At 38.7% G+C, this 11,953-nt stretch overlaps 1 long non-coding RNA gene across 1 annotated transcript in view; it reads left to right on the top strand.

Annotated features, from left to right (window-relative positions):
- Nucleotides 1–2,056: 2,056 nt before the first annotated feature.
- Nucleotides 2,057–11,953, top strand: part of LOC112161277 — a 22,025-nt gene continuing 12,128 nt past the window's right edge. Inside the window, exons 1-3 of the long non-coding RNA XR_002921842.2 lie at nucleotides 2,057–3,101; nucleotides 3,371–3,640; nucleotides 3,964–4,081. This is a non-coding gene — a long non-coding RNA (uncharacterized LOC112161277). The remainder of the gene's footprint in view (nucleotides 3,102–3,370; nucleotides 3,641–3,963; nucleotides 4,082–11,953) is intronic.

Raw genomic sequence — 11,953 nt, forward strand, 5'->3', positions numbered from 1 at the left:
ACTGAATTTCTCAATGTTACGAACAGCGTGGTGTATTCCTGTTCATTAGCAGCCTTTTGGATGTCTCTTTCATTTCACTTCTATCTCCCTGACTGTGAATTTTTGAACCAGCAACTTCAGAAAGTGTTTCTTGGTGTTGATCCAGAATCAAGGATGCAGATTAAAAAAAAAAAAAAAACTATCATCTCTTTTTTGGCATTTTTGTATATTTTTAAAATGTCAACAAAAATACAAATGGATCAGAATTACCTTTATAAAGAAAACTGGGAATTTCCAACAAAAAAAAAAAGATATTACCAAATATGATGGAACTTTAATTGAGCCCCAATCAGTATATTTGGTTAATCTTGCTGTCAACAAAATTTCAAAGGTCCAACTTTTTCCAAATAATTTAAGATGATCAATTTTAATTTTGATCTGAAGTCTCTGTTTGAGTATGAGTACTATGTACTAGTACTACTTTGATGAAAATCAATGTAAACGGTATGAAAAGAGACAACAGTCAGTGCAGTTTAATGTATTAGCATGCTAACACAGTCGGTGAACCACAAATTAGACAGTAGAATTAGCATGGTCCAAATAAAGCAATTAGATGTCAATTATAGGTTTAATGAACACCTATGAACATTACAATCAAATTCATTTATTGAATTAGCCTTAAATTTCAGAGGACAGTTTTAAACCTGCTGTAATCCTCCGTAGAATACAAATGGGGACGTAAAAAGTTTTTCCGTATTTTCATTGTAGATTGACCAACAATTACTGCCATGAATGGAGCCCTGCTGCTGATATTGGGCCATGAAATACGCCGCCGCCGCATCATTAATCACTTTGAAATGATGTTGATGTGGGAAAGACGTGATCAAATCCACCCGCTTGATAAGGCGGTAACTGAATGAAGCTGCTTTGTGATGTTCGACACCAGACTGATTACCAGTCCACAGTCTCATGATGTGTGTCCTGCAATGTCACGCTAGATTAAATTAAAATGTATGCACAAAACATGCTGATATGGTTGAAACCAATGATGCTGGAAGAAATGATGAAATGCTGAGATGATGAACTCACATCTGAACTATCGTTCCTACTTGGACACCCGGACAGGTTTTCCCGTAAACCTATGACCATCTAAACATCAACTATTCCAGATTAAGGCCTTGAAATAAAAACATCTTGTGATAAACATGCAAGATCTCAACCAATGAGCATGTTTCAGCTCTCATAACATTAATGTCACTTGAAACCTGGAGTGGTTGGATTGAGTCACATCCACGGTTCCAAATGACTGGAGATAAACATTTTTTAATTTGGCGGAATTTACAAGCTTATAAAAGCAGCCCTCCACAGCACGATGGATCGGTTCGTTAAAATTCAAAGAGGAGTCCAGAACAGAAACAAATCTTTTTTACGACATCACTGACTTTGTTAGACAGATGGCCCGGTTTACTGTTGAGACGACTGATAGAGTGGGATGAGCCCAGTATGATTATTTCGGTCTCAAATAAACTGGATTGGTTTTATTTACTTTAACAACTTAGCCAACAAAGGAAAATGGTCAAAATCTTAATTCAAATGGGATCAATTGTGTCTTCTTTTAGGAGTGGTTTATTTTCACACTTCAAGATAAAATTTAAAGCCACAAATAATATTTCTATTCATTGGTGTGTTAAGTTCAGGCGGCATTTATTTATTCCCACATGAATCTGATAGACATGAGACTCCAGTTTGAACTTTTTCAGAGGATTTCAGACAAAGATCACCTTCTGTGCCAGGAATTTGAATAAGTGAATTGGACTGATACAATCTTGGTCAATGCACAGCTAACATTTTCTGAGCTGCATCCTATAGAAATCCATTCAGTATTCAGGAAGGCAGAAGTCTTCTTGTCCTCACAAACAGGATCGGATCCGAGGCGGTTTGCACTACTCAACCAGGATTGTGAAATATTGAAATGTGAAAACAGCGTAAGGTCAGTTCTGCTTGTTCTACTCTGATTTCTGCTACTCAACTTATTTCATTGTTTTATCATGGAGAAACAGCACTTTCTTAGAAAACATGAACACAAATTCTTGATTTTTCCAGGAGTATTTTTTGACTATATAATAGCTTCTTTACCTTCACTCATTCAACAAAAACCAGGGGTCATAACTGGCAAGCATTTTATTTTCCAACCCTGTCGACTCAACTCTCCAACAAAAGCTAATACTACCCAGATCGTGTCCTTGGGAATTTTTATTTCCATTTTCTTCAGGAAGTCACTCTCGACTGGTCTCTTAAGACTCGTTACCACCGAGCGGTACGGTCGGGTCCATTCCAGTATTTTGAGTGTTTTCATTACAAAATGTACCCAGTAAGCCAGACTGAAATGTACCATTTTTAGACCCCTGTTGGTTGTAAGTCCATAGAAGATGGGACCGGTCAGCGTGAAGCCACTGTTGAAACCTGTTGATTGGCTCAAGATCATTATGGCAAAAAAGTGCTAAGAAGGCGGCTTTATTCCTCTTCGCCATTCACAGTCTTCTCTCAAACAACATGAGATTCTTTGTTTACACGAAGTATCAAAATCCAAGTGGAAAAAAATGAGGTGCTGAATGACTTTCATCGTTGTTGTTGCTAGCCTTACTTCCCATTCGCCATGAAGGTCCAACTATGAGTGGAATCGCTCACCTGAATTGCCTGGTCCATTTTAGACCAGACCATACTCTTCCATCCATCCATTTTTTTTAATCTGTTATATTTCTTTTGGCATCATGAGGTTGCCACAGATGAGATACACCCTGGACAGGTCGTCATTTTGTTTCATGGCTACAATCACACACGCATTAATACCCAGGGGTCACCAATCTTGTTCCTCGAGGGTTGCCACCCTGCAAGCTTTGCAGCTAACCCTCCTTCAGTAACTGGTGCTCACCTAGATCAGGTGTGTTCAATCAGAAACTGGGTTGATTCAATCCAGGTAATCCGCCTCTATTGAAGCAGAGTTAGTTGGAAAACCAGCAGGCGACAGCCCTCAGGGAACAGGGTTGGTGACCCCTGCTTTAGAGTAACCAATGAACATATGATACATGTCTTTGGACTGTGGAATCCAATTTTTATGGAAGGTAGAAAATCAAGTTGTTTTTTTTTTTTTTTTTCAAATTTTCACGATTGATGTCAAGTTTTCAGGATTTTTTTCTTAATTTTATTTAAAATAAAGTTATTTTCAAATTATTTTTTTTCACATTTCCAATGTCTTGTTTTCAGATTTTCTTTTTTTCAGTTACAATGTCTATTTTTCAAGTTTTCAATCTGTTTTTTCACTTTAAGCTGATCCTGATTTGACCCCATAAACCTGCTGCTGTTTGAGTATAAAACCTTCTATTTCCACCAGGGACATCCACCTACAGGATCAGCCACCACACCTGTTCTCCAAGTCCAGAAGTAACAGCAATAGCCTTATTGTTCTCTAGTGCCAACGAACTAGATCTGGTGATCCCAATCTCTGATTGACCGAGCACACCTGATCCAGGTCATCATCAGCAAGGAGGATCTTGATTGGTGCACGTCCAGTCTCGGTGTCGGTCAGTTGATCTGAATATCTACTGCCACTGCACACTTTATTGTTTTATATCATTTTCTACCTACGGACAACAGATTTCAGGTACTACGCTTTAAAAACCTTGTTTCGTGGTGTTCCAGAATAATCTGCCATTAGAGCAAAGTCTGTTTCTTCTCTCAGGACCTCTTGAAAACAGACCTCATCTGCCTCGCTGCTGGCTCCCCAAACACATTTAATCAGCTTTATCTGCATCCACACCTGCCTACCTTAATGTTGTACTGCTTGTCTTACTTTAGCTCTTGAGTTACAAAATCCCTTTGGATAAAAGTAATTGTTAAATGACAAAACGTGATTAAAAATGGATCCTGTTAGATTGAATAAACATACTAAAGACATGAATCTTGTTTTGTATTTCTCATACACAGCCTGAAGATCTTACCATGTGACAGTGCCACCATAATTGTTTGACTTCTTCTCTTATTTTTTGTTGGAAATGGATTTGAAAGCATCAAGACTTACTCAACAATTCTTCACAGGATAAAGGTGAGTGATTGTTTTCACAGTACAGGAAGTTTTATCTGCAACTCTTTGGTTCTTTCTACATCTTCTTAGATTCCAACCTGAGTTCTGTAATTGAGTTTATGTGGATTTCTTAAGGCTGTAGCTTGTTATCAGATAATCTTTTTACAGAACACCTGTACTTTCAAAATAAAATGTAAAACATTTTATTGTACATCTAAGGCTGAGATTGGCAACTCTAGGCATTGAGGGCCACTGTGTCTGCATGATTTCCAGATATCTAATCCCTACTCATGACTGATTACCTGGTTCAGGTGTGTCCAGCCAGGACATGCCTGCATGTTTTCCAACATCCCCTTCTCTGGCATGTTCTAAGTGGCTCGAAACGTGTTGGAAGTATAAAAGCATAACATCATTTATGATACAAAACATGCATTTTACAAGGACCCATTGAGGGAGAACAGGGCACGGGGCCTGTTGGTCAAATAAAAAAACACATGCAATGCCCGCCCAATCCCCCCACCCCACCTCCAAACACGCAACCCCCTCACACGCTTACACACAACATAATAAAGGATACAAAAAGATGTGAAGACAAAACATGAATAGATACTGTCATGATTCAACCATCAGGTCTCACTTCCACCACCAGAGGGAGCCCTCGCCAGAGTTTTGACCTCCACTGCCTCACTACAAGTCCCATCAGCCCCCTTCCTTCCTGCACAGCTGATCACCATCAGCTCATCAGTACCATCCAGCATTTAAATAACCACCAGCCAGTTCTATTTTGCGAAGTCTTGTTTTGTCTAGCAGACATTCTGAGCAACATTATTCTTAGTCACCTCCTCTGTGCCTTGACCTTTGCCTGTTTTCTCATTTATCTGCCTCGCCCTTGTGATTTTGACCTTTACCATTATTTAGACTACGTATTATGTCTAGCCCATGCTCAACTTCAGTAAAACGTTTGCATATGGATCCAAAAGACTCCGCCCCTGCTTTACAGATACTAAGTGGGGACATGGACCTGGGAGATCCCAGTGCAGCGACGCTATTCACTGAGAGGATACAATCATTGATTCCCTCCGAGGAAACCACTGGAGTTTAAAAAAAAAAAAGTGACAAGAGTAAAATAAAAGTAAAAATAGATGAATCACTAAGAGTGAATGAAAAAAGACAAATTCAAGGAACCAAAAAGATAAGTAACATAAAATTATGTAAATATCAATACGTTTCTAAATTTCAACTAAAAGCCAGATCAAAAAGGTAGATCTTGAGCTTTCCTTTAAAAACTTGATCAGTTTTTGCAGCCATGAGGTTCTCTGGAATAACCAAAAGGCCTGTACCAGAGCACCTCAGGGTCCATGAGGGCTCATGATCTAAAATATCTGATAAATATGAAGGCCCAATACCATAAAATAATTTATAAACCAATAAAAGAATGTTAAAATCAATCCTGAATTGCACAGGGAGCCAATACAGCAATTTTAAAATCGGTGTAACGTGTGTCCCCGGTACTCGTCAGCATGTGCACTGATTACGAAACAGTTGAAGGTTTGATATTGTAGCACCTTGTACTAAAACTGAATGTTGAATAAATGGTTAAGTTTGCGAGATGAGCTTAAAATGTGGCAAAAATGGTAATCGAGTGTGCTAGAAAAGACTATGTAAAAGGGAGTGTCATGCACACCGACACCTGTCTCTAGTCGTGAACTTCTTCCTCCAGCTAATGACGTCTGGGTACTATCCTCTTGTTCGTTTTAGAGAACCAGTACAAGCAAATACAAATCTATTCAAGAAAATACTACATTTTAAACACTAAACAACTCTATAAGCGACAGCATGGAAATCTTAGTGATATCATTCACTTGTATTGAGTGACTTCAGCACATGAGTCCCGTGATTTTGTCACCCTTCATGATCTATTGATCTCCACACTTTCACAGTGGATAAGGCCATACCCATCAGGATAGAAATGCTTCATTACAGGATAAAGGTGATCGCTCAGAAGCAGCTTTGCATTGATCAGCTGTGACCTTTTCCTTTAAGGAGACATGCTGACCAACACCACACCGACACAAAGAGCCAAATCATCACATTTCCTCGCCGCCGGGGTCAAATCTTGTCTTTAAGTTGTCATGTCTAAATAATAAATGATCTGTTCGGTATAATCTTAGAGGCAGAACAGTAGTCTTTGATTGCTGCTGTCAACCACTATTACCATTTTCTGACCTATATGTCAATACACAAATGGTCTTTAAAGGGGCTGGAGGGACATCAACGTCTCTATATTTAGTCTGATTGGACAGACAGAGCAGCTATGTGATTAGGCAGTATTAATAAGCTTCTCTATCAGCCGCAGATCTAATCAGATCCTGTTTGGACAAATTAACAGCAAGGTGCCACCTTTGACTGTACAGCTACAGGCCCAGTGCCAGCAGAAAAACAAGAGGAGATTTTCTTTTTTAATAAAACACTGAGAGCTGTCAATGAAACTGCAAGCTAAGATTGGAAACTGATGATGACCTTCATCGTGTCACAACCAGTTAAAAACACAAAATTGTTAAGATATGTTTACTGGCAACAACTTTAATTGGTGTTTGGAGTAAATTAGTTTTGCATGAATGTTTAATGAGCTTAACTTTATTGTGTCAAATCTTCATTTTTGTCTCTAATGAGTTACAATTTAGTTCCATTAGTGAGCAACTTCTGACAAAGTTGTTCTGCACTTTCTTGGTTTTAAATCTGTTTGTTGTGACACCAGAGAAACCGTAAGAATACAAAAACTTTCTTTATTTGTCCCTTCATGGACACATTGCTCACTTTTAACCACACAAGTAAGAAGAATCCAAAACTTTTTACAAAATACATTTTAGAAAGTTCCTCTTGCAGCCTAGTCAGACATACAGACTTGAACTCTCAGTTCACGTCCCTCTGTACATCCTGGAGGATTTTTCTGGAGTTTTTGGGACTTTGTCTGCTTGTCTACTTCCAGAGGATGTAAAGAAGCAGCAAGGCTGGATAACCCCCGCAGGAAACAGATGGAAGTAACTTGCAAATCCGGAGAAGGAACACCACTAAGCCACCGTTTAGGTTGTCTGCTATTTTGACATCACTGCTGTGTTGTTAGAGTCTGTTGACACTCCATCCCTGGAGATTCTGTGACCCGGGTGCTTCACCTCAGCTTTAAAAAAATGAAGCTTCTTTCCAGCTTTATTTTGAGAACCTTCTTCCTCATCTGGTTCCCCAGGGGGAACTCAGCTGTCTCAGGCAAATCCTGACCGTCTCTGGCTGTGTATGTACGCCACAAGGTCACGCTAATCTCTGCCTTCATCCAGGTCTTTGCTTACTGGATCCTAATCTTTAAAAAAAAAAGCATTTAGGAAGTCATGTTTAAAATTGTGTATTTTATTAAATTATCGGTAGTCCTTTCTTTGAGGCTTTTAGTCATCAGGGAAAAGCAGAAACCAAGCTTTTAAGGAAGGGCAGCGACCATCCACACTTCCAATCTAATCTGTTTAAACACCGAACCCTGAGTAGATTTACAGAAGCTGTCAATACAGAGCTCCATTCATGATTTTTTTGTTCCTTTTCTCCTTCAGGCTGAGTTATTATTCACAGTGTTGGGCAAAGATAAGGAAGTTCCACTCTTTCTTTGCTATTTGTTCAGTTTGATTGTGTTTGTCTGCAATTATGACTTTGAAGACGATCAGAGCAGAAGCTAAACCTTTTCTCAAAACTGCAAACATATTGACATGATTCTCTTATCCCTGCAGGATTAAATAATAGAATTCTGATATGATCTCATGTGGAAGCAGTGATAATATTTCAGTATAAGAGCACAACGCTCCTGAAAATTCATGAACCAGAACAGCTGTAGAGTTTAGTGATAACTTTATGAGTTGAGCTGAATATGTTTGCACTTCCGGGTGCAGAAAGTGCAAGTGTGAAAAAAAAAAAAGTTTACCTGCAACTTTGAAGACATACATTTGTATGAACGACACTGCTGGTTAATTTATAGTATAGTGGCTTCTGAGCTACATGCTTCTCCTTCATTCCTCCATTGTGGCTCTTTGGCTTTGAATAAAAATGCTAACAATTTCAGTAAATAAAACACTTAAGGTTAATTTCTTTTACTAAATCAAATTTGTCATTTATTTTTCCATTTTAACATGACATGTCAGATAATTGAAAAAAACAATGGAAAAAGTAGTTTATTCTTAGAATAAGAATAAAACACATATAGATATATATATAAAAAAATAGATTCTTCACCAAGGTCATTATGTTTATATTCAATAGTAAAAAGGAGGAAATAGAGCTCATCAAAGTCCTTAAAATAGAAAAATACCATGTTTGATTTGACTTTCTTGCTTATTTGACACAGGTCTTCATTTTATTTTGAAGGGAACCTATATGCTGCTGACAAGAGTAAAAGAAGTTAAAATGGTTGTACAAATAAAATTATATTAACTCAATTATTATACTTCTTTACAACATACTTTTTATCAATGAATGGCTTGACCAAATGCTCTTTCAGAATCAAAGGTTGCCTGGTATAAAGGAAAGAAGAAGAGTCTAATTTCCTTCCCTACCCCTCTGGACCCTCCCTATTGCTCCAGTTGTAGGGCCATTTGGAGCTGTAGCGGTGTCAGAACTTGTTTGTTATGAGCGAGCTGCCGGATTCGGGAAAACCGAGTCTCCCGGGAGAACTGTTTCCCAGAGCGGCTTCAGGACATCTGAGCCGGGCGATACAGAAATGCCGCTCTGCGCTCTAACAGTTCTGAGAAACTGTAAGAAAAGTCACCTGGATTCATGTTTCCAATTGTGTCCGTAAAAATTAAAGGTATTCCCACATATTTATGTGCGGTCAAGATGCACATTGCTGCATTACCTGCACATATTTTAAATGCATCCAAGACTAAAATGTAAAAATGTCTGACTCTAAGCCTCCTTCTGGGTCAGCATGGCCAAGAATGGGATGTTCACCATTTATTCGGGGTGTCCAATTTCACTCACTAGTCAGTGCACTATGTATGTCCAAAGTCAGGCCTCGAGGGCTAGTTTTTCCAGAAACTGGTTTTCCAAACTCTGCCCTATCTGCTGCTGATTACCTGGATCAGGTGTGTTTGGCTAATAAGAAGCTTCAATGGCAGGTTAGTTGGAAAACATGTAGGACACCGGCCCTCTAGGACTGGATTTGGACTCCCCTGATGTAGGGCGTTCACAATTCCAGAATCTACTGCCTTGGAAATTTCCCAGAAGTCTCTACAAAATGGACCAATGCTCACTAGGTTGACAAATATAGACAACAATGCATCGCTTTAAAATGATTTTTCCTTAAAAAAATTTTTAAAAATCAATAATTAAAAAAAATATATAACATATATATATAAATTTAGGTTTCAGCATCGGAATACAGAACTGCTAAATTGTCTTAAAAATATTTATATTTATTAGGTTTTTACTTAGAAAATGGGTGACGTCACATTTGCCATTAAAAAAAAGAAATGTAGTTGTAAGAATGTGTATCAAATAAGTTAAAACCCAAGGTCTTGACAAAATGGTTAATGCACTATTTAGTGCATTAAGTAGTAAGTTGTGAAAAAATTTGAACCCAACATTATTTTTTATGGACAACAAAAATTCATAGATTTTGAGAAGACAGCAAAACCATGTGAATTCATATTTTTTTAAATCACTCTTTAAAAAAAAATCTGCAATACATAAATTGATATTGTCAGACTGCTTTTATGTGCACGATAAAAAAAAAATCTGCTTTCATCTGCATTGTTCAGCGCTGGAAAAACCCAAACTGACCCTGGAGGATAAACAGGCCATGAAATATCTCTGGATGAATCCCACCTAATGTGAGGATTTATGTCCTAATAGTTGTGCAAAGAGAAAATTGGAGATTACTGGGGATCCAGCACCACCTAGACAGTCTCTGTTCATCCTCTTCCAGTCGACATCCCCTATTTTAAGCCCTACATTTCATGTCTCTTTCATATCAAATTAGACTTTGATGAATATTGTATGAAAAAGAACCTGCTTGGCCAGAAACTGACCTTCACGGCTGCTTCTCTGCTGCGTTTGAAGCGTTGTCAAGTCCTGAGAGCTCACCCAAACACTTAAACGAACACAGGTAGAAACGAAGGGCGGCACAATATTTGACTAACGCTGCCTTGATTTGAAAAGGCTAGCCGTGAGGCTCAACAGGAAAGGGCTTAATCACCAGGACGCTGGTATTTGAAACGGCACTATAAGTGCCCTTTCTCCTCGTTCTGTATTGGGGAGCTGTCCGGCAAGCTGCATTGATGTGATAAAGGTTAATCTGTTCGTGTCGGATATTGCAGAATAATGGCTGTCTTTGGATTAAAATAACAAACCAGGAGAAACTCAATGCACACATACTTCTAAACTCATTTCCAGTCTGTTGAAATAGTTTGGACTAAATAACTGCCGATATTTTTTATTTTTTTAGTAGAAGCTGCTGAATCTTGAGGCTCCACCTCAACATGCAGCTTTGAAACATCTGCATCAGCAGCTGCTCCTTCTTACTAATCCGATTGGCTCTTTAATGTAGTCTGGGAACATCTGGCAAACCTTTGATTTATCTCATGGCGGTGCTTGGCTCTTACATCGCTCGGTGGGCACTTTTTTTTATCTAAAAAAAAAAGAAATTAGGCATCAAATCTGGTATGCTTCAGGAATGTTTGTCTCTTTTGTCGGGTTTGTGTTTACACCACAGCCCCAGGTAGCAATGATGGCCGCTTCGTTTGCTCTTTTGAGCGTGTCGCTGACAGCTCATAGTCGGGGTTTTGGGGACCGTTAATATTTGCCACTTTAATGGAGGAGGAGAAAGGCTGCAGGCTTCACTGGCTGCATCCCTCACCTCATCTTCACGGCAGAAAAATGACACGGCCTCCACGGCAGAAGGTGACCAGGATGATTGCTGCTGTGAGACTAAATCAAGCTTATGCACATTTTAACCTTTGGAAAGGATGCCGCAGAGCTGCTGGGAATAAATGACACTTTGTGATCACGTCCATTAGTTTGATAACTGAGGAGGCAGAGCTAACACAGTTACAAGCCCATATTCTTCATCAAAGTTGACAACAGTTTCAGAGCTTTTGATGATGATTTGCAAAACCCAATAAAGTATTGTATTTTGAGCGTGGTTGGAAGAGCATTTATCAAGTTCGAGACTGCAACTCCTGGATCGAGAACGGGCCAAAAACAGGAGAGACGAAAGCAGGCGGAGTGTTCTGTTAGGCTGACCTGTGGGTGCATTTACACAGTGTTTGGCCCACTTCCTGTTCCAAACTCAGGCTTTAGAGTGTCTGCCTGGGAAGTAGTCCAAGTCGTGTCCCAGTCAGACCGAACGCCATCTTTTTGCAATTTCAGCCACAAGCTGTCTAACTCAAAAAAGCCTTTGGAAAACAGGTTTTAATGTGGAATAGAAGCATAATGATTGTTCTTTAAAATGAGGAGAAGTGCTCAAGTGAGAGAAACTATAAAAGTGATTATAATTTTGTGAAAATTCACACTTTCAGCGTCCTCTTTGACACCTCCAGCTCAGATGTGGCTCATCTAAAGGACCTGAAGGTTCAGCCATGATAACAAACATCCAATCAAGAAGGAGTTTAAAAAAAATCAATGTTTTCCATCCTATTTGATCTTCATTTACAAGACATGAAATTACTTCATTCTTCGATTTCCTCTAATGTCGTTTCTTGTATCTCTAAAATAAGAAAGAAAACCAAAAGAAACAAAAAAACAAGACTTTTTTTGCAGTTATAACAAACACATTCAATCAGTTTAGAATCTGGAAACACGGACTGCATATTTTGCACTAATAGGGGCACTTAAAAGTCTTTTTTTTTTTTTTTTTTTTTT

Source organism: Oryzias melastigma, linkage group LG3 (assembly GCF_002922805.2).
Source record: "Oryzias melastigma strain HK-1 linkage group LG3, ASM292280v2, whole genome shotgun sequence".
Classification (NCBI taxonomy): domain Eukaryota; kingdom Metazoa; phylum Chordata; class Actinopteri; order Beloniformes; family Adrianichthyidae; genus Oryzias; species Oryzias melastigma.